The sequence below is a fragment of the Chiloscyllium punctatum genome, chromosome 1 (genome assembly GCF_047496795.1).
Source record: "Chiloscyllium punctatum isolate Juve2018m chromosome 1, sChiPun1.3, whole genome shotgun sequence".
Taxonomy (NCBI): domain Eukaryota; kingdom Metazoa; phylum Chordata; class Chondrichthyes; order Orectolobiformes; family Hemiscylliidae; genus Chiloscyllium; species Chiloscyllium punctatum.
Window position 1 is genome coordinate 134,091,114 of NC_092739.1, and position 27,253 is coordinate 134,118,366.

Sequence of the window (27,253 nt, forward strand, 5' to 3'; positions counted from 1 at the left end):
TGCTTCTGGTGGACTTAATTGATGAGTATATGCATCTTGACACATCTGTTGATGACCGCTTCCATCAATTTCTTGATGATTAAGGAGCAGCTTGTGTGAATGGTAAATGGTTGGATTGGATTTGCTCTGCCTTAAGGGCTTGAGAAACCTAATCAGAAAATCCTGAGAATGAAAATAAAAATGTATCTTTTTATACCATTAAATTATACTCTTTGATTCTTTTTCTTTGTTTTTAAATCCTTTGAGGACGAAACCACTGCCACTCTGAAACATTTGTTGAGAAGTGCACACTGGGTGAAACATTGAGAAACTTAAGGTAAACAGGTCTCCAGGGCCAAACTATCCTAGTTTACTGTGTGAGGCAAGGAAAGAAATAGCTGGGGCATTAGCAGGTATCTTCACATCCTCTTGGATCACTGGCAAAGTACCAGAGGAATGGAGATTAGCCAAAGTTATTCCATTGTTTAAGAAAGGAAGCAGGGATAATCCAGGAAATTATAGGTAGTTGAGCCTGACATCTGTGGTGGGAAAGCTCTTCAAGAAGGTACTGAGGGATGAAATTATATGCACATTTGGAAGAAAATGGGCTAGTTAGTGACAGGCAGCATGTTTTTGTATTGAATTGAATTTATTGTCACATGTATAGAGGCACAGTGAAAAGCTTTGTGTTGCAAGCAATACAGCAGATCAGAGTAAAGTAGCATGTCTCACCAACCCGATGGAATTTTTTTGAAGAAGTGACAAAGATATTTGAGGGAATGGCTGTGGATGTAGTTTATGTGGACTTGAGTAAGGTATTTAATAAAGTCCCAAATGGCAATTTGGTACAAAAACTAAAATCATTCAGGACTTGGGATGGGCTGGTTAGATGGGCACAAAATTGCCATGGTCATTGAAGACAGGGTAGTGGTGAAGGGTGTTTTTCAGAATGGAGACTGGTAACTCGTGGTGTTCCACAGGGATCAGTCTTGGGTTCTATGTTGTTAGTAGTATATCTAAATGATCTGGAGGAAAATGTGAGTGCTCTGATTAGTAAGTTTACAGATGACGCAAAGATTGGTAGAGTTGCTGATGGTGCTGACGACTGTGAAAGGATACCATAGGATGTACCTTGGCAACTTGGGCACAGAAGTGGCAGATGGGTTTTAATCCAGATAAACAAGGTAATTCCTTTTGGAGGATCAAATTTAGATGTAGCTTATGTTGCAAATGGCAGATGGCTCTGGGCGTGCATGTCCACAGTTCCCTACAAATGGCAACGTAGGTGGCCAAGGTAAGTTAAGAAGGCATTGGCATGATTATTTTCATTGGCTGACACATGGAGTACAAGAGTTGACAAACCATGTTGCAGCTATATATAACCCTTGTTAGGCTGCATTTAGAGTATTTTTTGTGCAGTTTTGGTTGCCACACTACCAGAAGGATGTGGAAGTTTTGGAGAGTCCAGAGAAGGTTCACCAGGATGTTGCCTGGTATGGAGGGAATTGGCTATGAGGAAAAGTTAAAAAGACGAAGATTGTGTTTTCACTGAAAAGACTGTGGCTGAGATGAGACCTGATAGAGATCTACAAAATTGAGAGGCATAGGTAGGGTGGATAGTCAGGCTTTTTCCCAGGGTTGAAGTTTCAATTTCAAGGGGGCACAGGTTCCAAGTGAGAGGGGGAAAGTTTTAAGGGAGATGTGTGAGGGAAGTTTTTAATGCAAAGTATGGTAGGAGTCTGGAAAGTACTGCCAGAAGAGGTGGTGGAAGTAGGCATGTTCATGACATTTAAGAGGCATCTGGATGGTTACATGAACAGGGAGGGAATAAAAGAAAATGACCGAATAAGAGCCGAAGGTATTTTAGTTTAGTTAGGCATGATGATTGGCACAGGCTTGGAGAGCTGAGGGGCCTCTTCCTCTGCTGTACATCTGTTTTAGTTCTTTGTTTTTCCTCATTGTCTCTGCCTAACTTTAAACCTGTTGGCGTACAATGTGTGATGTAATTGAAGGTGATTATGAGCAAGTGGGAGAGTTGGATTATTTGGAAAACAATGGAGCTAACAGTCTACTTATTTCTGTTAACTGGAAATTATTCTATACAGTAGTTGCCACTGATTCTAATGCACTAATTTAAGTGTTGCATATTTCTATTGGATGTATAAATTATGGTCTCCTCCAATGGTCCTCCGCATTGCAGATATCAGTTTTCAGCCAATTCAATTTACTCCACGTGATGCCAAGAAATGGTTGGAGACGCTGAATATTCCGAAGGCCATGGGCCCTGATAACATACTGGCTATCGTACTTGCACTCCAGAACTTTGCATCTTCCCTAGCTAAGCTTCCAGTACAGTGACAGCATTGGCATCCATCTGACAATGTGGAAAATTGCCCAGATATGTCTTGCACAAAAAGCAGAACAAATCCAACCCAGCCAATTATTGCCCCATCAGTCTAATTTTGATCATCAGAAAAGTGATAGAAGGTGTCATCAACAGTGCTATCAAGCAGCATCTATTCAGTGATAGAGTTGAGTACTGCCAGGGTCACTGAGCTCCTGACCTCATTGCAGCCTTGGTTTAAAGTGGCTAAGAACAGTGGGAAATCAGAAGATTGGGAAGGATACAAAAGCAAACAGAGGATAACAAAGAGTGTAATAAGAAATGAGAGGATCAAATATGAAGGTAGGCTAGCCAGTAATATTAGAAATAATAGTAAAAGTTTCTTTCAGTACATAAGAAACAAACGACAGGCAAAAGTAGACATTGGGCCACTTCAAACTGATGCAGGGAGCCTAGTGATGGGAGATAAGGAAATAGCAGGAGAACTTAACAAGTACTTTGCGTCAGTTTTCACAGTGGAAGACATGAGTAATATCCCAAAAATTAAAGGGTGTCACGGGGCTGAGTTGAGTATGGTTGCCATTACGAAAGAGATAGTGCTAGAAAAGTTAAAAAGTCTTAAAATTGATAAATCTCCTGGCCCCGATGGGATACACCCTAGAGTTCTGAGAGAGGTTGCTGAGGAAATAGCAGAGGCATTGGTTGAGATCTTTCAAGAGTCACTGGAGTCAGGAAAGGTCCCGGATGATTGGAAGATGGCTGTAGTAACCCCCTTGTTCAAGAAAGGATCAAGGCAAAAGATGGAAAATTATAGGCCAATCAGCTTAACCTCGGTTGTTGGTAAAATTCTAGAATCCATCATTAAGGATGAGGTTTCTAAATTCTTGGAAGAGCAGAGTCTGATTAGAACAAGTCAACATGGATTTAGTAAAGGGAGGTCATGCCTGACAAACCTGTTGGAATTTTTTGAAGAGGTAACAAGTAGGTTAGACCAGGGGAACCCAGTGGATGTGGTCTATCTGGACTTTCAAAAGGCCTTTGATAAGGTGCCACACGGGAGACTGCTGAGCAAGGTGAGGGCCCATGGTGTTCGAGGTGAGCTGCTGGGATGGATTGAGGATTGGCTATCTGACAGAAGGCAGAGAGTTGGGATAAAAGGTTCTTTTTCAGAACGGCAGCCGGTGACGAGCGGTGTCCCGCAGGGTTCGGTGCTGGGGCCACAGCTGTTCGCATTATATATTAATGATTTGGATGAGGGAACCGGGGGCATTCTAGCGAAGTTTGCCGATGATACAAAGTTAGGTAGACAGGCAGGTAGTACTGAGGAAGTGGGGAGGCTACAGAAGGATCTAGACAGGTTGGGAGAGTGGTCCAGGAAATGGCTGATGGAATTTAACGTGAGCAAGTGCGAGGTCTTGCACTTTGGCAAAAAGAATATAGGAATGGACTACTTTCTAAATGGTGAGAAACTTAATAAAGCCAAAGCACAAAGGGATCTGGGAGTGCTAGTCGAGGATTCTCTAAAGGTAAACATGCAGGTTGAGTCTGTGATTAAGAAAGCGAATGCAATGTTGTCTCTTATCTCAAGAGGGTTGGAATATAAAAGCAGAGATGTACTACTAAGACTTTATAAAGCTCTGGTTAGGCCCCATTTGGAGTACTGTGTCCAGTTTTGGTCCCCACACCTCAGGAAGGACATACTGGCACTGGAACGTGTCCAGCGGAGATTCACACGGATGATCCCTGGAATGACAGGTCTAGCATATGAGGAACGGCTGAGGATACTGGGATTGTATTCGTTGGAGTTTAGAAGATTAAGGGGAGATCTAATAGAGACGTACAAAATAATACATGGCTTTGAAAAGGTGGATGCTAGAAAATTGTTTCCGTTAGGCGAGGAGACTAGGACCCGTGGACACAGCCTTAGAATTAGAGGGGGTCGTTTCAGAACGGAAATGCGGAGACATTTCTTCAGCCAGAGAGTGGTGGGCCTGTGGAATTCATTGCCACGGAGTGCAGTGGAAGCCGGGACGCTAAATGTCTTCAAGGCCGAGACTGATAGGTTCTTGTTGTCTAGAGGAATTAAGGGCTACGGGGAGAACGCTGGCAAGTGGAGCTGAAATGCGCATCAGCCATGATTGAATGGCGGAGTGGACTCGATGGGCCGAATGGCCTTACTTCCACTCCTATGTCTTATGGTCTTATGGTCTAAACGTGGGTTTAAAAAAAAAAAGAGTTCCAGGCGTGATGTGAGAGTGACAGCTTTGATATAAACGCTGCATTGAACAGTGTGGCATCAAGGAGTTCGAGCAAAACTAGAATCAGTGGGTATCGAGGGCAAACTCTCTGCTTAGTTGGCACATTGGAAAATGATTGTGGTTGTTGGAAGTCAGTCATTTCAGCTCCAGTACATTTCCGCAGGAGTTTCTCAGGACAGTATCCTATGCCCAACTATCTTCTACTGCTTTATCAATGACTTCCCTCCATCATAAGGTCGGAAGTGGGAGTGTGCAATCAACAGTGAACAATGTCCAGCACCATTCATGATTCAAGTAGTGAAGCAGTCCATGTTTGAATGCCACACAAATGCCAGGCAATGATCATTAGGCCATAAGATATAGATTCACCAATAAGAGACCATCTGACCATCATCCCTTGACATTCAATGGTGTTATCACTGAATCTCTTACTATCAACATTGACCAGAAACTCAACTGGATTTGCCACATAAACTGAGTAGCTACAAGAGAAGGTTGGAGGCAAGGAATACTGTGGCGAGTAACTCATCTCCTGATTCCCCAGAGTCTGTCGATCTACAAGGCTCAAGTCAGGAGTGTTATGGAGTACTCCCCGCTTGCCTAGATGAGTGCAGCTCCAACAACACTAAGAAACTTGACCCCATCAAGGAAAAAAATAGCCTGCTTGATTGGCAATACATCCACAAGCATATACTCCCTCCACCACTATTGCTCAGTAGCAGCAGTATATACGATCTACAAGATTCACACACACATTCAACCAAGCTCTTCAGATAGCATCTTCCAAACCCACAACCACATCTATCTAAAAGGACAAGGTAGCAGATGTATGGGCACACCACTATCTGACAGTTCCTTTCCAAGCCGTTTAACGCCTTGACTTGGAAATATAGCACCATTCTTTCACTGTTGCTGGATTAAAATCCTGGAAATCCCTCCCTAATGACATGGTGGGTCAACCCAAAGCAGGTGGTGGACTGCAGCAGTTCAAGAAGGCAGCTCACCGCAGCCTTCTCAAAAAAACTAGATGAACAATAAATGCTGGCCAGCCAGCAATGCCCACATCCGACAGATGAATAAAATCAAATTTAGGTGATGCCATGGACTCATGAATGTGAAACTCCGTATTGGTGGGGGCAGTTTGAATTGAGAAATCTACAAATAATTCCCATGTAGCTACGTGTCCAGTATTCTGCAATGCTGAATTCCGTTTCAAAAACAAATCACTTAGAAATGTGCATTATCAACTGAACAATTAGTATTTGCAGCTTTATTTTAATTTGCACGGTTTTTATGAAAGACTTAAATAATGCCTTCCTTTGAATTTAGTGCAGCTCCAAATGTTGAACTGATCACTTTAAGGAAATGTCTTAATGTTAATGAATATATTTTAAATGATACAGCACTGTTATTGGAAGCTGAGTACCATTTGAAAACTTCACGCATTTGTGGGCCATAAATAGCAAGAAAACTGGTGGTTATGTAAACTGAGGATAAATACAAGATGGTTGTTAGGGAGGGGATTAAAAGTCTGTAATCTAATCGAGGAGTTCAGATAACATCACAAACTGAGACTAAATCTCAAGCAATTTGCCATCTGAGCTGCAAGATTGGGTTACCCCTGACAGACAGCTAGCATTTATATTATATATAGAGCTACTTTTGAAACATTTGACAACAGCCGCTTTTGTTATTGCTGGTTAGTATCAAATGATATCATTCACTCGAGGACATGTGGTTATTTTAATGCCTGGAGTTCACGCGCGTGCACAATTCTTTCACCCTTCCCCGGCCCCCCCCCCCCCCCCAAATCATTGTTTACTGAAGTATAACTGAATTTATATCCGATGGAGTGAGTGCTTTTCATTTTGTTTTTTGACTCTAATTTCAGATGTTGAATGAAATACATATTAAAATACCAAGCCCACTGCTCATTAATGGATTTATTGCCCCTTCTGGAGTGGATCTGTATGTATCAGGAATGTTCAGTCCCAAGTCTATCCTTCGCTGATCTTGGCCAGAAAGGTGGTATGGGTTACAACTGGCCTCTGCATCATAGAATTAAGAAAATTGACCATTCTTCCATTTTCGTTTTGCTGTTCTTTGACATGTCCTGTTAAATATGCATCTCTCGATTTTTGATCAAATAGTAAGAAAAAGCTGTGATACCTCTGGTTAAGTTTATTAGTGCTGACTGCACATACAAGGTTATGGTTGCATAGGCGTTGCACAAAGTAAGGTCACCATTCGATTCGAAATTAGGGCCGTCCATTCGGCAGTCTGACAACAGGGAAGAAGCTGTTCTTGTACCTGTTGGTGCCTGTGTTCAAGCTTCTGTATCTTAGAGTCATAGAGATGTATAACATGGAAACAAACCCTTCGGTCCAATCCGTCCATGCTGACCAGATATCCCAACCCAATCTAGTCCCACCTGCCAGCACCGGACCAATATCCCTCCAAATCCTTCCTATTCATATGCTCATCCAAATGCCTCTTGAATATTGTGATTGTACTAGCCTCCTCCCCATCCTCTGGAAGCTCATTCCATACAGGTCCCACCCTCTACGTGAAAAAGTTGCCCCTTAGATCTCTTTTATATCTTTCCCCTCTCACCCTAAACCAATGCCCTCTAGTTCTGGACTCCCTGATCCCAGGGAAAAGACTTTGTCTATTTATCCTATCCATGCCCTCATAATTTTGTAAACCTCTATAAGGTCACCCCTCAGCCTCCGACGCTCCAGGGAAAACAGACCCAGCCTGTTCAGCCTCTCCCCATAGCTCGGATCCTCCAACCCTGGCAACATCCTTGTAAATCTTTTCTGAACCCTTTCAAGTTTCACAACATCTTTCCGATAGGAAGGAGACCAGAATTGCATGCAATCTTCCAACAGTGGCCTAACTAATGTCCTGTACAGCTACAACATGACCTCCCAACTCCTGTACTCAATACTCTGACCAATAAAGGAAAGCATACCAAACGCCACCTTCACTATCCTATCTACCTGCAACTCCACTTTCAAGGAGCTATAAATCTGCAGTCCAAGGTCTCTTTGTTCAGCAACACTCCCTAGGACCTTACCATTTAAGTGTATAAGTCATGCTAAGATTTGCTTTCCCAAAATGCAGCACCTCGCATTTATCTGAATTAAACTCCATCTGCCACTTCTCAGCCCATTGGCCCATCTGGTCAAGATCCTGTTGTAATCCGAGATAACCCTCTTCGCTGTCCACTACACCTCCAATTTTGGTGTCATCTGCAAACTTACTAACTGTACCTCATATGCTCGCATCCAAATCATTTATATAAATGACAAAAAGTAGAGGACCCAGCACCGATCCTTGTGGGATTCCACTCGTCACAGGCCTCCAGTCTGAAAAACAACCCTCCACCACCACCACCCTCTGTCTTCTGCCTTTGAGCTAGTTCTGTATCCAAATGGCTTGTTCTCCCTTTATTCCATGAGATCTAACCTTGCTAATCAGTCTCCCATGGGGAACCTTGTCAAACGCCTTACTGAAGTCCATATAGATCACATCCACTGCTCTTCCCTCATCAATCTTCTTTGTTACTTCTTCAAAAAACTCAATCAAGTTTGTGTGACATGATTTCCCACGCACAAAGCCATGTTGACTATCCCGAATCAGTCCTTGCCTTTCCAAATACATGTACATCCTGTCCCTCAGGATTCCCTCCAACAACTTGCCCACCACCGAGGTCAGGCTCACCGGTCTGTAGTTTCCTGGCTTGTCTTTACCACCCTTCTTAAACAGTGGCACCATGTTTGCCAACCTCCAGTCTTTGGAAGAGAATTACGGGGTGGAAGGTGTTTTTGTTGGCAGCGAGAAGTGTAACTGGAGTCTGTGGATGGGAGGTTGGCTTCCATGATGGTCTGGGTTGTGCACATGACTTTCTGTAGTTTCTTACAGTCCTGGACTAAGCAGTTGCTGCACTGAGCCATTATGCACCTGGATGGAATGCTTTCGATGGTGTGTCTGTAAAGTTGGTGAGGGTCCTTTATGCACATGTTAGTTGTGCCGTCTTGACCATCCCATCTATGTGGGGGATCCAGGGTAGATTGTTGGTAATTGTCACTCATAGGAACTTGACAATCTCAACTCTTTCCACCTCCGCTCCATTGATGTAGATAAGTGTGTCCTTCTCTTTTCCTCCTGAAGTCAATCATTTCTTTGTTTTACAGACATTGAGAGAGAGAGATTGTTATCGTTACACCACAACACCAAGCACACTGTATTGTCTCAGCGGTTAGCACTGCTGCCTCACAGTGTCAGGAACCCGGGTTCGATTCCCACCTCGGGCAATTGCCTGTATGAAGTTTGCACATTCTCTCCTTGTCCACATGAGTTTCGGTTTCCTCCCACAATACAAAGATGTGCAGGTCATGAATTGGCCATGCTAAATTGCCCATAGAGTTAGGTACATTAATCAGGGGTAAATATAGTGTAGGGGAATGGTTTTGGGTGGGTTACTGTTCAGAGGGTTGGTGTGGACTTGTTGGGCCGAAGGGCCGGTTTCCATACTATAAGGAATCTAATCTAACTCATTGTTTGTTTGAGTTGATGTGGGTCATGACTAACGTCTCGAAACACTTCATGATTATGGAGATCAGAGCCACTGGTGGTAGTCGTTGAGGCATTTTGCATATGTTGATACTGGGATGATGGTGGTCTTCCTGAAGCAGGTGAGGACTTCGGATTGTAGCAATGAAAGGTTGAAGATGTCAGCAAATACTTCCACCAGCTGGTCCACAGAGGATCTGCATGCACGGCCAGGGGCTCTGTCTGGGCTGGTTGCTTGCCTCAGATTTACTCTCAGGAAGATAGATCTGACATCTGTAGCAGTGACGGGGAACTGTGCTTCTGGGGCTGTTGGGGCAGGTGATGCTGCGCCACTGGCATACTACTCAATCTGAGCATAGAAAACATAGGATGCATTAGGGAGGGATGTGTTTTTGTCTGCTATTTTGATCTGTTTCATTTTATATCACATGTTATGTAGCCCTCGCCACAGGCAATGTGTGACCGTGTGGTTAGTTAGGGCCTCTAACTTGGTCTGGTACTGCCTCTTCTCATCTCCTAATGGCTTTATTTGGATATAGTCATATTTGGATTTTGTGTATAAGTACGGGATACACGCATGGCCTTCAGAAGGCAATGGATTTCCAGGTTCATCCAAGGTTTCTGGTTGGGGAACACAGGTTGACTTTGTTGGCATGTAGTCCTTTACGCAGTTGCTAACAGTCTGTGACAGGGTGCTGAATTCTTGAATGTTGAAAGTGATGGATGAACTGATCAAGTGTGCTGCTTTGTCCGTGGATGATGTGGAGTTTCTTGTATTGTGCATTTATCTAGACAAGTGAAGAGTTTATCACATTCCTGTCTTGTGCCTTTTGAGATTTGTAAAAATCTTTTCTTTGGTTTGGACCTGTGAGCTGAGAACTCGTCTGAACTGTGAGCAGCTTGGTTTAAAAGAAAAACAAACTGATATCTGCCTGGGGCCAGGTATCGAGGTTAATTTCAGATTAATTCTTATTTGAAGAGCGCTCTACATGTTTCTGTTTGAGGTACATTTATAGTCAAACAGATGGCAGGTATTAACTAAGGCCTCATAGGTAGACAACCAAGGTTTGAACTGGTTTTTGAACTGTTTGTCAGAATTGTACCAGCAAAATCTACCAATGGAGGTTTGATTACTCCATAGTTGTCCCCTCATTAATTATTGAAAGTTTGCAGAAGAATGGATTGCACCTGAATTGGAAGGGGTCTATCATACTGACAATTCCTGATGAAGGGCTTTTGCCTGAAACATCGATTTTCCCCTGCTCCCTGGTTGCTGCCTGACCCGCTATGCTGTTTTAGCACCACACTCTCAACTCTGATCTCCAGCATCTGCAGTCCTCACTTTCTCTCAGTCCCAGTCTATGTTTGGAAAGTTAAAATCTCCTATCATTACCATCCTATTATTCTTGCAGATAACTGAGATCTGCTTACAAATTTGTTTCTCAATTTCCTGCTGACTATTGGGGTGCCTGCAGTACAATCCCAATAAGGTGATCATCCCTTTATTTCTCAGTTCCACCCAAGTAACTAACTTGGACATATTCCCAGGAATATCTTCCCTAAATACAGCTGTAATGTTATTCCTAATCAAAAAATGTCACAGCCCTTCTATCCTTCCTTTAGCATTTGTATCCTGGAACATTATGCTGCCAGGAGAAATTGAGGACTGCAGATGCTGGAGAGCAAAGTGGAGAATGTGGTGCTGGAAAAGCACAGCAGGTCAGGCAGCATTCGAGGAGCAGGAGAATTGACGTTTCTGGCATATGCCCTTCATCAGGAATGAGGCTCCTTTGTCAGCCTCTGACTTCCCTGTCAGGCCTCTTGCGTTGAAATAAATGCAGTTCAATTTATCAGTCTTACCTCATTTTCTGCTTTGTTCCTGCTTGCCCTGACTGTTTTTGACTTGCTCCTTTTTCCAACTGTACCAGTCTCAGACTGATCTCTTTCCTTGCTATCACCCTCCCACCCCACCACCACCTTAGTTTACATCCTCCTGAGCAGCTCTAGCAAATTTCCTTGACAGTTTCATAGTCCCCCTCTAATTCAGGTGCAGTCTGTCCTTTTACAGGTCACTTCTACACCAAAAGTGATTCCAATGATCCAGAAACATGAACCGTTCTCCCCTGAACCAGCTCCTCAGCCATACATTCATCTGCTCTATCCTCCTATTCCTACTCTCACTAGCTCGTAGTAATGGAAGTAATCCGCTTTAAAACTAGTCATGTACTTTTGAAGTGTAGTCATTGGCTGCCATGATTCCTATATTACAACAATCTGCACACAACAAGCTCCCAAAAAAGTAGTAATGTGATACCAATCAGATAATCTGTTTTTGTAATGTTGATTGCGAGATCGATATTGGCCGGAACGCCAGGGACATATCCTCTGCTTTTTGAAATAGTGTCATGAGATATAACCTGAGGGCAAGCTATTAAATATTTAATCTGGAAGATACTATCCATTGCAGAAGTTAATGCGTTAATATCTCTTTGCAATTTTGTAGTTCCAGCAGCACTCATTATAATGCTGCTTGCATTTTATCATCTGCAAACTTGGATAAGTGACCTTCTATCACATCCTCTATTGTCAATAAATATGGAAAGTGGTTGAGGACCCAACATGGTCTATCTGTAATGTTAAAAGATTAAATTAGACTACCTCTCTGGGCATTCGTGTAATACTGAAGGGTTAAACTGCACTAGCTGAACATCCTGAAAGTTGGTGGGAATGACACTAATTAGATTACTTACATTAGATTAGATTAGATTACTTACAGTGTGGAAACAGGCCCTTTGGCCCAACAAGTCCACACCGCCCCGCCGAAGCGCAACCCACCCATACACCTACATCTACCCCTTACCTAACACTACGGGCAATTTAGCATGGCCAATTCACCTAACCTGCACATCTTTGGACTGTGGGAGGAAACCGGAGCACCCGGAGGAAACCCACGCAGACACTGGGAGAATGTGCAAACTCCACACAGACAATCACCTGAGGTGGGAATTGAACCCAGGTCTCTGGCGCTGTGAGGCAGCAGTGCTAACCACTGTGCCACCGTGTAGGAATATGGATAACTTCCACTCCATTTAAGCAGTTTTTTGCTACTACTCCCCCGCTATTAAGTTAAATAAAATTCAGCCCCTTCCACTCAGAAATGCTTTCATAGCCATCCCTCAAAGCTAGGTATGTCACACCTACATTGTCTTGGGGACTGACTGAGTCAGGAAATCATCTGCATAACAATTCTCCAGGATTAGGGCATTTACATTTGTATTATCTCCGAGGATGATCTCTTCCTACCATTGTACCTGGGGTAACGTGGTTACTGGGGAAAGGGGGAGGGGAGCGCCAAATGGGCAGAGTATCTATGAACTTTGCCAACTGACCTGTGTAAAGGGGATATGTTTTTTGTTCAGGTCCTATTTTGACTCTACTTCGCATGCCTGTGAGGAGGGTCAAAGGGGGTTATCTAGCTTGTACAAGCTTTAGTTAACTGTTTGCAGAAGTTGGTGTGTGTGTGAATTGCTTCTCTTGTGTGAAACCTCGGGAAAAGAACCTAACACTTATGTGATGTCACTGGTAACATCTTGGCAATTAAAGTATCTGTCCTCTGTATCTCCACTCTCCTTGCACGCAGCCAACCTCCAGTTCAATAATATGCCCTCCATTCTATGTACTTCAGCTTCAACTATCAGTCTCTTATGAAGAACTCTATATCATGCCTTTTAGAAGTCTGTAGAAGTAACATTCAGTTAATCCCCTGTTCACTACTTCAGTAACTTCAAAAATTCAATCAGGTTCACCAGACATGATCTAGCATTAAGAATTCATGCTAGCCCTTTCCGATCAACTGGATATTGTGAAAGCATTTAGTCACCCTGTCTTTAATAAAATATACAATTTAACCTCCTTATTTCAGATGGTGGTCAGGCTGCCAGGCCTATGCGTCCCTGGTTTTGCACTCTCGCCTTTCTTACATAATGAAGTTATGACAGTTTTCTGATCCAAAAGAAGGAGCATATCTGATGGGGTCTGATGAGAAACCATTGTCTTGAACAATTAATATTGTTTATCTCTGCACTTGTATTACCTGACTTGAGTGAGCTGTTTTTGTTTAGTCTGGTACATGTTCCATGAAATTGCTTGCACTGTGGTAGAAATTTTCTACGAACAGTGTTATTCCATGTTATATTACCTGTGGCCCTGAGTTATTTTCTCTAAAGAAACTTTGGATTCTAAGTGCACTTCAGAAAGAGTCAGAAATACTGGATTGGAGTTGGTGTAAGAGGAGCTTTCGGACTCCGGGAGCAGTGGGAAGAGGTCTCAGGTGTGTCGACTCTAATGTTCTATGATTATTGTAGGAGAGTCTTGTGATCTGAGAAAGTTTGGAAGAAAGGTCATGGAGTCTGGGATCATGGAGAATGCTGGGGATGTCATTAGCAATTATGTGCTGAGAAGGAGTCTGTCTTATACTTGGAGAGAGACAGGTTGGAAAGGGAGCAGGTGAAGCAAGTTCTTCAGCTCCCCTGTGGCAACAGATAAGGAGGTGAGACTCTGCTTGTAATGATTGGTTGGGGGCTTAGCAGTTTTGGCAGGGTGAGGTTGCAACTGCTTCTCCCACAGCAGTTCCACACCTCGTCTGCCTACTTAGGAAAATTGTGCTGACTGTTCAATGTTCTTGGGTTACCCCTTTTGTCTTATCAGGAATTCTTGTTTCTATGTTCCTGCCATACAGGATTTAGCCTTAAATGCTATGCTTCTGTAATCTTTATGCTTGCAAAGTACACAGAGGAAAATTTGAGCATCCAGAGTATTAGATAGGAAATCACAAACCTGGTTACATGTTTTCTTGATTGTATATACTGGTATGGATAAAGAATTTATAACAAAATCACTTTTTGTAACACAAATATCTCTGATCTGCTTGCATGTGGTTTCTAGGGTTTTGTATGCAAGTTTTAGATTGTAAAATTTACAATGAGGCAGGAATCATTCAGGCAGAATCAAAAGTTTGACAGAAGTATATTAATATTTGTCTTTAAACGTAATTCTCAATCAGCCTTATTTAATGCTCACTGTGAAGAAGCTGTTGCAGCTGCTGGTTTTTGGAGTTGTCTGTCTGCAAGCAGTTCATAACAGAAATGTACAAAAAATTAAAAAAAAAAGCAAACTGATTACCTGTATTTAGTTGATGAATGTTCTTTTCAGTATAAGGTGTTACTCACATTAAGGAGCTCAAACTTTACTAACTACATCATTTATGAATAGAATTTCCCATCTTTAAATTTCTGGAGAAGCAGATTCAATGTAAACAATACACACAAAAATTCAATCATGTATATATTGAAATGTTTTAAAAAATATTTAATTTGTACAGTAGGATTGTGTAATTGAAAGTTGCAAGTATGGAATGAGCTGTCGGAGGAAGTGGTGGAGGCTGATGAGATTATAAATTTTAAAAGGCACCTGGATGGGTATATGAATAGGAAGGGTTTAGAGGGATATGGGCTGAATACTGGCAAATGGGTCTAGATTCTTATCAATTATCTGGTCGGCATGCTTGAGTTGGATCAAAGGGTCTGTTTCCATGCTGTCTGTCTATGACTCTTTGAGTATTTTCAGTGAGTTTATTGGATGATCATGAAAATAGTGTTAATAATTACATTGGGTACTGCATTATAAATATTTATGAAGAGCATTCTAGTGAAATGTTCACATGAAATTTAATACTCATGTTAAAAGTGTGACATATAATTGTGACAAAGTAATAACAAATTTAGACTATTCATGTTTCTAATCTAATTCTACAAAGTTCTGTTTCTTAAATAACATGGCCATTTCTCTTACAGAATTTTGCTGAAAAATGTTGCATTTTGTCAAAGCTTTTCATCTTCCACTCATCAGGACAATTTGTGGGAAAGCATACATTAGCACTCTTCTCAGAGAATAAATTGGCAAATGGATTCTGGTAGAGATACTACCATGGACAATGCAGCAGTTAATGATTTGATTGTTAACTGCCATCCTCTGTTTAGATTTATTTTTATTCATTCTGAGGTTGTGGCCTTTTGCTGGGCCAGTTATTGCCCACCTCCTAATTGCCATTGAGAGGATGCTGGTGAGCTACCTTCGTGAACTGCTATTTGCTGCAGGTACATCCACAATGCTGATAGGGAGTTCCAGCATTTTGTTTGTGACACTGAAGGAACAAGGATGGATTTCTAAGTATGAATGGTGACTGGCTTGGTGGAACTAGCAGGTGCTAACGTTGCCATGCGTCTGCTGCCCTTGCCCATCTTTATGGTAGTGATCATGGTTTTGCAAGGTACTGTCTAGGACACTTATAAGTTCCAATAGTGTATCTTTTGTGCAATCCACACTGCTGCAATAGTGAGTTGGTATTAGAGGAAACGAATGTTTGTAGGTATAGTGCCAGTCAAGCAGGCTGCTTTGTCCTCTATCTTGACATCCGTGGTGTCAAGCTTCTTGAGTGTGGAGTATTCCATCACACTCCTGACTTGTGCCTTGTAAATGGTGGCCAGACTTCGGTGAATTAACAGGGAAGTTGCTTTTGTATGTAATAATAAGACATATTTATTTGATTGGGAAATGAACCTCAAATGGTTGACACGTATTTCGTTGAATTGAAACATGCATTAAATTTCACTGCTGGTGTAATGTCAGGTATGATGCATGTCTTAAAGACTGTCAGGTTGCATCAAACAGCATATGTCTTCAGTTTGCAACATGTAATGTACTGACCATACTTGACTAATGTGCATTTGCAAAACTCAAACATTTTGTCCAACATTTGGTATGAAACTGTGTTTGGACAACGTTTGCTATGAAAATTTGAATTGAAACCCAATTTAAGACTGAGAATCAATCATGCATTGTTGTCACTGCAGCATGTACTAGAAGCTATATGTATTAATACTCAAAGCACTGTTATTTGCAGACCAAAAGAATACAAATTGTGCTTGTTTTAACTCTGCAAAATTGGTGACCACCATTCTCTGGTTGATTTCTCAGTACAATGCCATGCTTGTTATGGACCAGGGCCGACCCCCACAAAATATTTCAAGAAAGTAGCCCTGATCCTAACTTTGCTAGTTGTTTTAAGCAGGTGTAGAATGGATATTCCTGGAGTGATGCAGCTGGCTGAGCTACTCAGTTTTAAAGAAAACAATTTATTTGCAATTAAACCATATGAAACACAAACAAAAGAGAACAGAATATGGAATAACGTTATCTATGTGATATCCCAACTAAATGATGCTGTTTCAAATTCCTGCAGCAATCCCTATAAACACCCCTTGGCAAAAAATCAAACACGTGGTCTTACAGGAGAAATGACAGAGATTCTGCATAAACACCTTCTTCCATGTAGCTGTTTCTTTGCCCAGCAGCCTCCATGGACTGACTGCTTGCTCTGAACAGCTAGACTGCTAAAACCCAAACTGAATCAAACCAGAGAAAAGCTGAGCTGGGAGAATTGGCCACTCCACTTCAATGTAGAAGTGTTTTTCTTAAAACTTAAAAGCTTTAAGTAGATCACGCCAGACATTTTGGAACCCATGTCTTGTAAAACACATTTGGGGGGAAAAAAAAGAGCATCCATCAGTATTCAAGGATGGCTTCATTTTAAAATCCCGTTTATCTTAAATTGTTAGTACGTTATAGTAGCCATAAACATTACGTTGACAATCATCATGCAAACATGCACTACTACAATGTTTCAGTCAGTTTACTCCTCCTGACACCGAATGCCGCCATTTCTTGTTCAAGTCTTGACAGTATGTCGGCAATCCTGTTTTTTCATCCTGCCACATGCACAATTTTCAAATTGAATGGCTATACCAACAAGCTCCATCTAAACAGTCTGGAATTTTTGTCCTAAAATTTCTCCACAGACTTCAATGGATTATGATCAGTGTATATAATTGTTTCAGATGTATTACTGGTAACGTAAACATTGAAATTTTGTAATGCCAACACCAAGCTGAAAGTTTCCATCTCAACTGTCAAATAGTTCTGCTGATGTATGTTCAATTTATTGGAGAAACACCAGGTAGATCTTTCTATTTGCCCGTCTTCCTGTAAGGGCACAGCACCAATACCCACATCAGTCTTGTCGATAGCCACCTTATCTTTGACAGCAAAATTGCGAGTTTTTGATTTCCTATCTGCTTCCTGTTTCATTGCATGCTGTCATAGTTGCAAATGCTGTCCAGCCAACTGCCCCACTCCATTTAATTGTTCCCTAAAATTTGGCAGATAGTCCAAATATGTGATCTCTGAATTCTAACTTACCAATTTCTCTTTAATTTTAGCAATTCTCTCACTTTATGCCCAAAAACTATTTCAAGTGGACTGAATTTGATTCATTTGGTGCATCTCTGATTGCAAAAATACAAACGGAATTACCTTATGCCAAACATCTTGACTATAAGTCCTCAAGATGATCTTTAATGTCTGCCACCTTTCCAGCATTTCCTGCAACTCTGGATTTGAATTGTTTTAATCCTGTGGTATCCATAACTTCCTTGAATAATTTTAATGTAAAGTTTGACCCTTGATCTGGTAGATTACCTACAGAAATACAGCTATAGTGAACATTTTGAGTAACTCCTCTGCAATCCTTTTAGCTGTGATATTGCTCAATGGAACAGCCTCTGGAAATCTAGCAGACACATCTATTATTGTTATCAAATATTGATTCCAAGTTTTTATTTTAGGTAGGAGTCCTATGCAATTAATTAAGACTCTTGCAAAAAGTTACTTAAATGCAGGAATAGGTGTTAAAGGTGTGGGTTTTATTACTGCCTATGGTTTTCCAATTACCTGACATGTCCAGCAAAAGTCAGCTACATCCTTATAGTCCAGGCCAGTGAAAATGTTTTTGTATTTTAGCTTGAGTTTTTCTCACCCCAAATGACCCTCTACTGGTAGTTCACGCGCCACCCACAACACCACCTTTTCTATAACCCAGTACGATTTGATGAAAAAGCCTGCCCATTTCTCATCTGCCTGAATGTGTGATGGTCTCCATTTCCTCATTAAGACATCATTTCTAAGATAATAGCATTCCGGGATGTATTTGGATTCTTTTTGTGTCTGCCTTTTGATGCAATTGGTTTAGTTTTTCATCTTTCTGCTGTAATTCAGATAATTTCTCTGAACACAATTTATTCCTTTGTCATCTATCTGCTCCTGTTCTGTGTCAACCACTTGATCAAACAGGGTCTCTGCTAATTCCATTTCAAGTTTCTTATCTATACTCTTTGATCTCTCCTGTTTCAACTGGTTACTTTGTGACCTCATTACCCCACAGTTGGGAAAAATTCTAGGTGATGTGTCCTGCAATAGTTCAGTTGCCTGAGTTTCCACTGGCTTTTCAACCACAGTAGGCAGTATTCCTACCTGTGAACCAGCTAAATCCTTAGTAAGGACAAATTGTATTCCTGGAGATGAGTTTGTCCAGTACTCCTACCACGACTTCTGCACTGTTCACTGGACACTCTAGCCTCATTTGATGTTATTGAGCGCTTCTTGTCTCACTGTGAATTCCTGTTACTAATACCTTTTCTGGCAGTAGTCCTTCAGAGGTACATATCTCCTCGTCTTTCAACATCACAGATTGAGGGGATCCTGTATCTCTTAACATTGTAACCTCTTTATCTATTGCCCCTGGCCTGTGCAAGTAAACGTTACTTGGTTCAAGAAGATCTGGCACTTCTTCCTTAACCAACCTCTGACCAGGTTGTACATTCTGGTGCAGCTTTCTAGCCTCCACTGTGCTTTCTGTTATCACTCCAAAAAAATTCATTGGCTTATCCTATTTGCCTACATTTGGCTTCCCAGTGCTTTTCCTAACCCACCAACACTGATTTCACGTGGCCTGCTTTATTGCAGTGAAAACACTGGAGCTTCTTAACTTCTCTTTCCCCTTCAAGGGTTTTGTTTTTTACTTGTGGTAAGTTATCCTTATGATCTTTACCAAGATCTACCTTTCCCTTTCCACGTGAGGATTTCTCTTTTCCCCAATTTCTGTCCATCCCGATTGAAATTGATTTTGGAAGCCAAACATTGATTTACGGGCCAACTCGTAATGATCAGCCATTTCAGCTGCTAATCTTGCTGTTTAACTCTGCTCTTCCACGTGGGTTCTCACTACTTAAGTCCAAAATCATCTGAGTGTCATAGGTATCCTCTACTTTTAATGCCTTTCTTCACCTAACAAAATTACTTTTTGATCCTTTCAAACTCAATGTAGGTTTGACCAGGGTCCCCCCTCCAATTCCTGAAGCATTATCTGTAGGCTTCTGGCACAAGCTCATATGTACTTAAAATGGTTTTCTTCACCTCACACGCATCAGATACCCCCTCTGATAGTGATGCGAATACCTCACTAGCTCTATCTACAAGTTTTGTTTGAATCAACCAAACCCACACGGTTTCTGGCCACTGCATTTGTTTAGCCACCTTTTCAAATGAGATGAAAAAGGCTTCCACAGCTTTCTAATCAAATTTAGGCAATGCGTGAATATATTTAAACAGTTTCTCACAAGGCCTTTGGCTATCATGAGTTTGCTCATCCTCACTCTCTTCCTCCCTCAGCTTAGCTTCAGCCTTCATCTCCCTCCTTTTTAAAGCTGACGTTCCAGTCTAAGTGCCAATTTCTGAAGTTCAAACTCCCTCTTTTTCCCTCTTTCTCCTCTCCCCCCCCCCCCCCCCCCCCCCCCCCCGTTTCCTCTCGTTTTCCTCTCTTTTTCTTTCTTCTGTTGAAATGATTCATTCTCTTTCCTCTGCTTTTAATTGTGATTTAAACTGTTCATTTCTGTTGGCATTCCTTCTCTTTTGCCTCTAACTCAAGCTGCTTCATTTTCAATTGAATTTTAGCCATCTCCAAAGGGAGAACTTGTGATTGAAAGAGCTATACTATACCAAGCACAGTTTAAATCAACCAAATTCAACACCTGGATTACTCCCAGTGCTACGAGTTAGTGAGGGCAGGAATAGGAGGATAGAGCAGATGAATGCATGGCTGAGGAGCTGGTGTATGGGAGAAGGATTCACATTTTTGGTTCATTGGAATCTCTTTTGGGGTAGAAGTGACCTGTACAAGAAGGATGGATTGCACCTAAATTGGAAGGGGGCTAATACACTGGCAGGGAAATTTGCTAGAACTGCTTGGGAGGATTTAAACTAGTAAGGTGTGGGGGGGGGGGGGGGGGACGACCCAGGGAGATAGTGAGGAAAGAGATCTATCTGAGACGGGTACAGCTGAGAACAGAAGTGAGTCAAACAGTTAGGGCAGGCAGGTACAAGGTAAGACTAATAAATTAAACTGCATTTATTTCAATGCAAGGGCCCTAACAGGGAAGGCAGATGAACTCAAAGCATGGTTAGGAACATGGGACTGGGATATCATAGCAATTACAGAAACATGGCTCAGGGATGGGCAGGACTTGGCAGCATAATGTTCCAGGATACAAATGCTACAGGAGGATAGAAAGGGAGGCAAGAGGTGTGTGTGTGTGGTGTGGGGTGGGTGGCATTTTTGATAAGAGATAGCATTACAGCTGTGCTGAGGGAGGATATTCTGGAAATACATCCAGAAGTTATTTGGGTGGATTATTGGGATTGTATTGTAGACCCCCCCCCCCCCCCCCCCCAAATAGTCAGAGGGAAATTGAGAAACAAACTTGTAAGAAGATCTCAGCTATCTGTAACAATAATAGGGTAGTTATGGCAGGGGATTTTAACTTTCCAAATATCAACTGGGACTGCCATAGTGTGAAAGGTTTAGGTGGAGAGGAATTTTTTAAGTGCGTACAAGAAAATCTTCTGATTCATTATATGGATGTACCTACTAGAGAAGGTGCAAAACTTGATCTACTGTTGGGAAATAAGGCAGGGCAGGTGACTGAGGTGTCAGTGGGGGAGCACTTTGGGGCCAGCGACCATAATTCTATTCGTTTAAAAATCGTGATGGAAAAGGATAAAGCAGATATAAAAGTTGAAGTTCTAATTGGAGAAAGGCCAATTTTGATGGTATTAGGCAAGAACTTTCGAAAGCTGATTGCAGGCAGATGTTTGCAGGTAAAGGGACGGCTGGAAAATGGGAAGCCTTCAGAAATGAGATAACGAGAATCCAGAGAAAGTATATTCCTGTCAGGATGAAAGGGAAGGCTGGTGTAGGTATAGGGAATGCTGGATGACAAAAGAAGTTGAGGGTTTGGTTAAGAAAAAGAGGAAAGCATATGTCAGGTATAGACAGGATAAATCGAATGAATCCTTCAGAGTATAAAGGAAGTAGGAGTATACATAAGAGGGAAATCAGGAGGGCAAAACGGGGACATGAGATAGCTTTGGTAAATAGAATTAAGGAGAATCCAAAGGGTTTTTACAAATATATTAAGGACAAAAGGGTAACTAGGGAGAGAATAGGGCCCCTCAAAGATCAGCAAGGCGGCCTTTGTGTGGAGCCACAGAAAATGGGGGAGATACTAAATGAATATTTTGCATCAGTATTTACTGTGGAAAAGGATATGGAAGATATAGAATGTAGGGAAATAGATGGTGACATCTTGCAAAATGTCCAGATTACAGAGGATGAAGTGCTGGATGTCTTGAAATGGTTAAAGGTGGATACATCCCCAGGACCTGATCAGGTGTACCCAAGAACTCTGTGGGAAGCTGGAGAAGTGATTGCTGGGCGTCTTGCTGAGATATTTGTATCATCGATAGTCACAGGTGAGGTGCCGGAAAACTAGAGGTTGGCAAACGTGATGCCACTGTTTAAGAAGGATGGTAAATACAAGCCAGGGAACTATAGACCGGTGAGCCTGACCTCCATGGTGGGCAAGTTGTTGGAGGGAATCCTGAGGGACAGGATGTACATGTATTTGGAAAGGCAAGGACTGATTCGGGATAGTCAACGTGGCTTTGTGTGTGGGAAATCATGTCTGTCAAACTTGATTGAGTTTTTTGGTGAAGTAACAAAGAAGATTGTTGAGGGCAGAGTAGTAGACATGATCTATATGAACTTCAGTAAGGTGTTCGACAAGGTTCCCCATGAGAGACTGATTAGCAAGGTTAGGTCTCCTGGAATAAATGGAGATCTACCCATTTGGATACAGAACTGGCTCAAAGGTAGAAGACAGAGGGTGGTGGTGGAGAGTTGTTTTTCAGACTGGAGGCCTGTGACCAGTGGAGTGCCACAAGGATCGGTGCTGGGTCCCCTGCTTTTTGTCGTTTACATCAATGATTTGGATGCGAGCATAAGAGGTACAGTTAGTAAGTTTGCAGATGACACCAAAATTGGAGGTGTAGTGGACAGCGAAGAGGTTTATCTCAGATTACAATAGGATCTGGACCAGATGGGCTGAGAAGTGGCAGATGGAGTTTAATTCAGATAAATGTGAGGTGCTGCGTTTTGGGAAAGCAAATCTTAGCAGGACTTCTACACTTAATGGTAAGGTCCTAGGGAGTGTTGCTGAACAAAGAGACCTTGGATTGCAGGTTCATAGCTCCTTGAAAAGTGGAGTCGCAGGTAGATAGGATAGTGAAGGCGGAGTTTGATACGCTTTCCTTTATTGGTCAGAGTATTGAGTACAGGAGTTGGGAGGTCATGTTATGGCTGTACAGTACGTTGGTTCGGCTACTTTTGGAATATTGTGTGCAGTTCTGGTCTCCTTCCTATCGGAAAGATATTGCGAAACTTGAAAAGATTTACGAGGATTTTGCCAGGGTTTGAGGATGTGAGCTACGGGGAGAGGCTGAACAGGCTGGGGCTGTTTTCCCTGGAGGCTGAGGGGTGACCTTATAGAGGTTTACAAAATTATGAGGGGCATGATTAGAATAAATGGATAAAGGCTTTTCCCTGGGGTCAGGGAGTCCAGAACTAGAGGGCATAGGTTTAGGGTGAGAGGGGAGAGATACAAAAGAGACCTAAGGGGCAACTGTTTCAAGCAAAGGGTGGTACATGTATGGAATGAGCTGCCAGAGGAAGTGGTGGAGGCTGGTACAATTGCAACATTTAAGATGCATTTGGATGGGTATATGACAGGCTTTTAGGGAGCTAGATTGGAAGCTCAGAGTTAGAACGAACAGTGTTGTTGTCTCTGGTTTGTTACCCGTGCCATGTGATAGAGAGTCGAGGAATAGGGAGAGAGAACAATTAAATGCGTGGCTGCAGGGATGGTGCAGGAGGGAGGGATGGTGCAGGAGGGAGGGATTCCGGTACTTGGATAACTGGGGTTCTTTCTGGGGAAGGTGGGACCTCTATAAACAGGATGGTCTGCACCTGAACCTGAGGGGCACCAGTATCCTTGGGGGGAGGTTTGCTAGTGCTCTTGGGGGGGGGGGTTTAAACTAACTCTGCAGGGGCATGGGAACCCAGACTGTAGCTTTAGGGTGCAGGACCTGGAGTGTAGGGAGGTTAGAAATATGGCATCAATCTTAAAGGAGGGTGCCTGTAAACAGAAGAGTGGCTTGAAGTGTGTATACTTTAATGCCAGAAGTATACGAAATAAGGTAGGTGAACTCGCAGCGTGGGTTGGTACCTGGGACTTCGATGTTGTGGCTATTACGGAGACATGGCTAGATCAGGGACAGGATTGGCTGTTGCAGGTTCCAGGGTTTAAATGTTTTAGTAGGGTCAGAGGTGGGGGTAAAAGAAGGGGGGTGTGGCTTTGCTTGTCAAAGATAGTATTACAGCGGTGGAAAGGACGATGGACGAAGATTTGCCATCTGAGGTAGTTTGGGTTGAGGTTAGGAATAGGAGAGGTGAGGTCACCCTGTTAGGAGTCTTTTACAGGCCTCCTAATAGTCCTAGAATCGTTGAAGAAAGGATTGCGAAGATGATTCAGGAGAAGAGTGACAGTAATAGGGTGGTTGTTGTGGGGAACTTTAACTTTCCTGATATTGATTGAGAAAGCTATAGCTCAAATTCGTTAGATGGGTCAGTGTTTGTCCAATGTGTGCAGGAGAGTTTCCTGACACAATATGTAGATAAGCCAACAAGAGTTGAGGCCATACTGGATTTGGTTCTGGGTAACGAACCAGGCCAGGTATTAGTACTAGAGGTAGGTGAGCACTTTGGGGACAGTGACCACAATTCGGTGATTTTTACTCTAGTGATGGAGAGGGATAAGTGTGAACTACAGGGCAAGAGTTATAGCTGGGGGCAGGGGAATTATGATGCGGTGAGGCATGACTTAGGATGTGTGGATTGGAAAAGTAGATTCCAAGGCAAGAGCGTAATTGATATGTGGAACTTGTTCAAGGAGCAACTATTGTGTCCTTGATAAGTACGTACCTATCAGGCAGGGAGGAAAGGGTCGTGTGAGGGAGCCGTGGTTTAATAAGGAATTGGAATCCCTTGTTAAATGGAAGAGGGCGGCCTTTGTAAAGATGAGGTGTGAAGGTTCAATAGGGGCGATTGAGAGTTATAAGGTAGCCCGGAAGGACCTGAAGAGAGAGCTAAGAGCAGCAAGGAGGGGACATGAAAGGTCCTTAGTTTGTAGGATTAGGGAAAACCCTAAGGCTTTCTATAGGTATGTTAGGAATAAAAGAATGACTAGGGTAGGAATAGGTCCAATCAAGGATAGTAGTGGGAAGTTGCGTGTGGAGGCTGAAGAGATTGGGGAGGCACTGAATGAATACTTTTCGTCAGTATTCACTCAGGAACAGGACATTGTTGTCGATATGAATACTGAGGCATGAATAAGTAGAATGGATGGCTTTGAGATATACAGAGAAGAGGTGTTGGAAATTCTGGTAAGGGTGAAAATAGATAAGTCCCCTGGGCCTGATGGCATTTATCCTAGGATTCTCTGGGAAGCAAGGGAGGAGATTGCAGAGCCATTGGCCTTGATTTTTGTGTCCTCTTTGTCTACAGGAGTAGTGCCAGAGGACTGGAGGCTAGCAAACGTGGTTCCCTTGTTCAAGAAGGGGAGTAGGGATAATCCTAGTAACTATAGGCCAGTGAGTCTCACTTCTGTTGTGGGCAAAGTCTTAGAGAGAATTGTAAGGGATAGGATTTATGCACATCTGGATAATAATAATGTGATCAAGGATAGTCAGCATGGTTTTGTGAAGGGCAGGTTGTGCCTCACAAACCTTATTGAATTCTTTGAGAAGGTGACTAAGGAGGTAGATGAGGGGAAAGCAGTAGATGTGGTATATATGGATTTTAGTAAGGCGTTTGATAAGGTCCCCCATGGTAGGCTACTGCAGAAAATACAGAGATATGGCATTGAGGGTGAGTTGGAGGTTTGGATTAGGAATTGGCTGGCTGGAAGAAGACAGAGGGTAGTAGTTGATGGCAAAGGTTCATCTTGGAGTGCCGTCACTAGCGGTGTTCCGCAAGGATCTGTTTTGGGACCATTGCTGTTTGTCATTTTTATAAATGACCTGGAGGAAGGGTTAGAAGGTTGGGTGAGCAAGTTTGCGGATGATACGAAAGTCGGAGGAGTTGTAGACAGTGAGGAAGGATGTGGCAGGTTACAGCAGGATATAGAGAAGCTGCAGAGCTGGGCAGAAAGGTGGCAAATGGAGTTCAATGTAGCTAAGTGTGAGTTGATTCACTTTGGTAAGAGTAACAAAAAGATGGGGTACTGGGCTAATGGTCGGATACTTGGTAGTGTGGAAGAGCAGAGGGATCTTGGTGTCCATTTTCACAGATTTCTGAAAGTTGCCACCCAGGTAAATAGTGCAGTGAAGAAGGCATATGGCGTACTGGCTTTTATTGGTAGAGGAATTGAGTTCCGGAGTCCTGAGGTCATGCTGCAGTTGTATAAGACTCTGGTGCGGCCGCATCTGGAATATTGTGTGCAGTTTTGGTCGCCATACTATAGGAAGGATGTGGAGGCACTGGAACGGGTGCAGAGGAAGTTTACCAGGATGTTGCCTGGTATGGTAGGAAGATCCTGTGAGGAAAGGCTGAGGCACTTGGGGTTGTTTTCATTGGAGAAAAGAAGGTTTAGGGGTGACTTGATAGAGGTGTACAAGATGATTAGAGGGTTAGATAGGGTTGACAGTGAGAACCTTTTTCCACGTATGGAGTCAGCTATTACAAGGGGGCATAGCTTTAAATTAAGGGGGGGTAGATATAGGACTGATGTTAGGGGTAGGTTCTTCACTCAGCGAGTCGTAAGTTCATGGAATGCCCTGCCAGTAGCAGTGGTGGACTCTCCCTCTTTATGGGTATTTAAGCGGGCATTGGATAGGTATCTGGAGGATAGTGGGTTAGTGTAGGTTAGGTGGGCTTTGATCGGCGCAACATCGAGGGCCGAAGGGCCTGTACTGCGCTGTATTCTTCTATGTTCTATGTTCTATGAATATGGAGGGTTTGGAGGGATATGTGCCAAATGCTGGCAGGTGGGACTAGATTGGGTTGGGATATCTAGTCAGCATGGACAGGTTGGACCGCAGGGTCTGTTTCCATGCTGTACATCTCTAGGACTCTATGACCTGGAACAAAAGACACTAACGCCTATCACTCGTTGCCTTTGTGTCCATCAATCCTAATCCCAAATAGGAACTATCAAACAAATCCCGCAAGGAGCCCCAATCTGTTATGGACCAGGCTAGACCCCCTCAAAATATTTCCAGAAAGCTGCCCAGAACCTAACTTTGCTAATTGTTTTCAGCAGATGTAGAGTGGATATTCTAGGAGTGAATCAGCTGGCCTAACTACTCTGTTTTAAATGAAACAGAATTTATTTGCAAGATTACTGAATGAAACACAAAAGAGAATAGAATATAGAATAATTTAACCTATCCAAAATTGGAACAGACCATCCCCAGCTTAACGATGTTATTCTAAATTCCTGCAACAATCCCCATAAACCCCCCTTGGCAAAAAAAGGATAAATGAAGCACAGGCTCTTACAAGAGAGATGGCAGAGAGACTCCGCATGGAACACCTTCTTCCATGTAGCTGTTTCTTTGACCAGCCTCAAAATGGACTGACTGCTTGCTCTGAACAGCCAGATCCTAAAACACAAACCAAACCAGAGAACTGGCCACTCCCCTTTTCATTGTACAGCTGTTTTCTCTTAAAATTTAAAAGCTTCTTCAA

At 42.6% G+C, this 27,253-nt stretch overlaps 1 protein-coding gene across 14 annotated transcripts in view; it reads left to right on the plus strand.

The window, feature by feature from the left end:
- The window catches only part of dym (dymeclin), a 559,079-nt gene that overhangs the window by 58,793 nt on the left and 473,033 nt on the right, over nucleotides 1-27,253 (plus strand). The gene's annotated exons all lie outside the window — the stretch shown is intronic.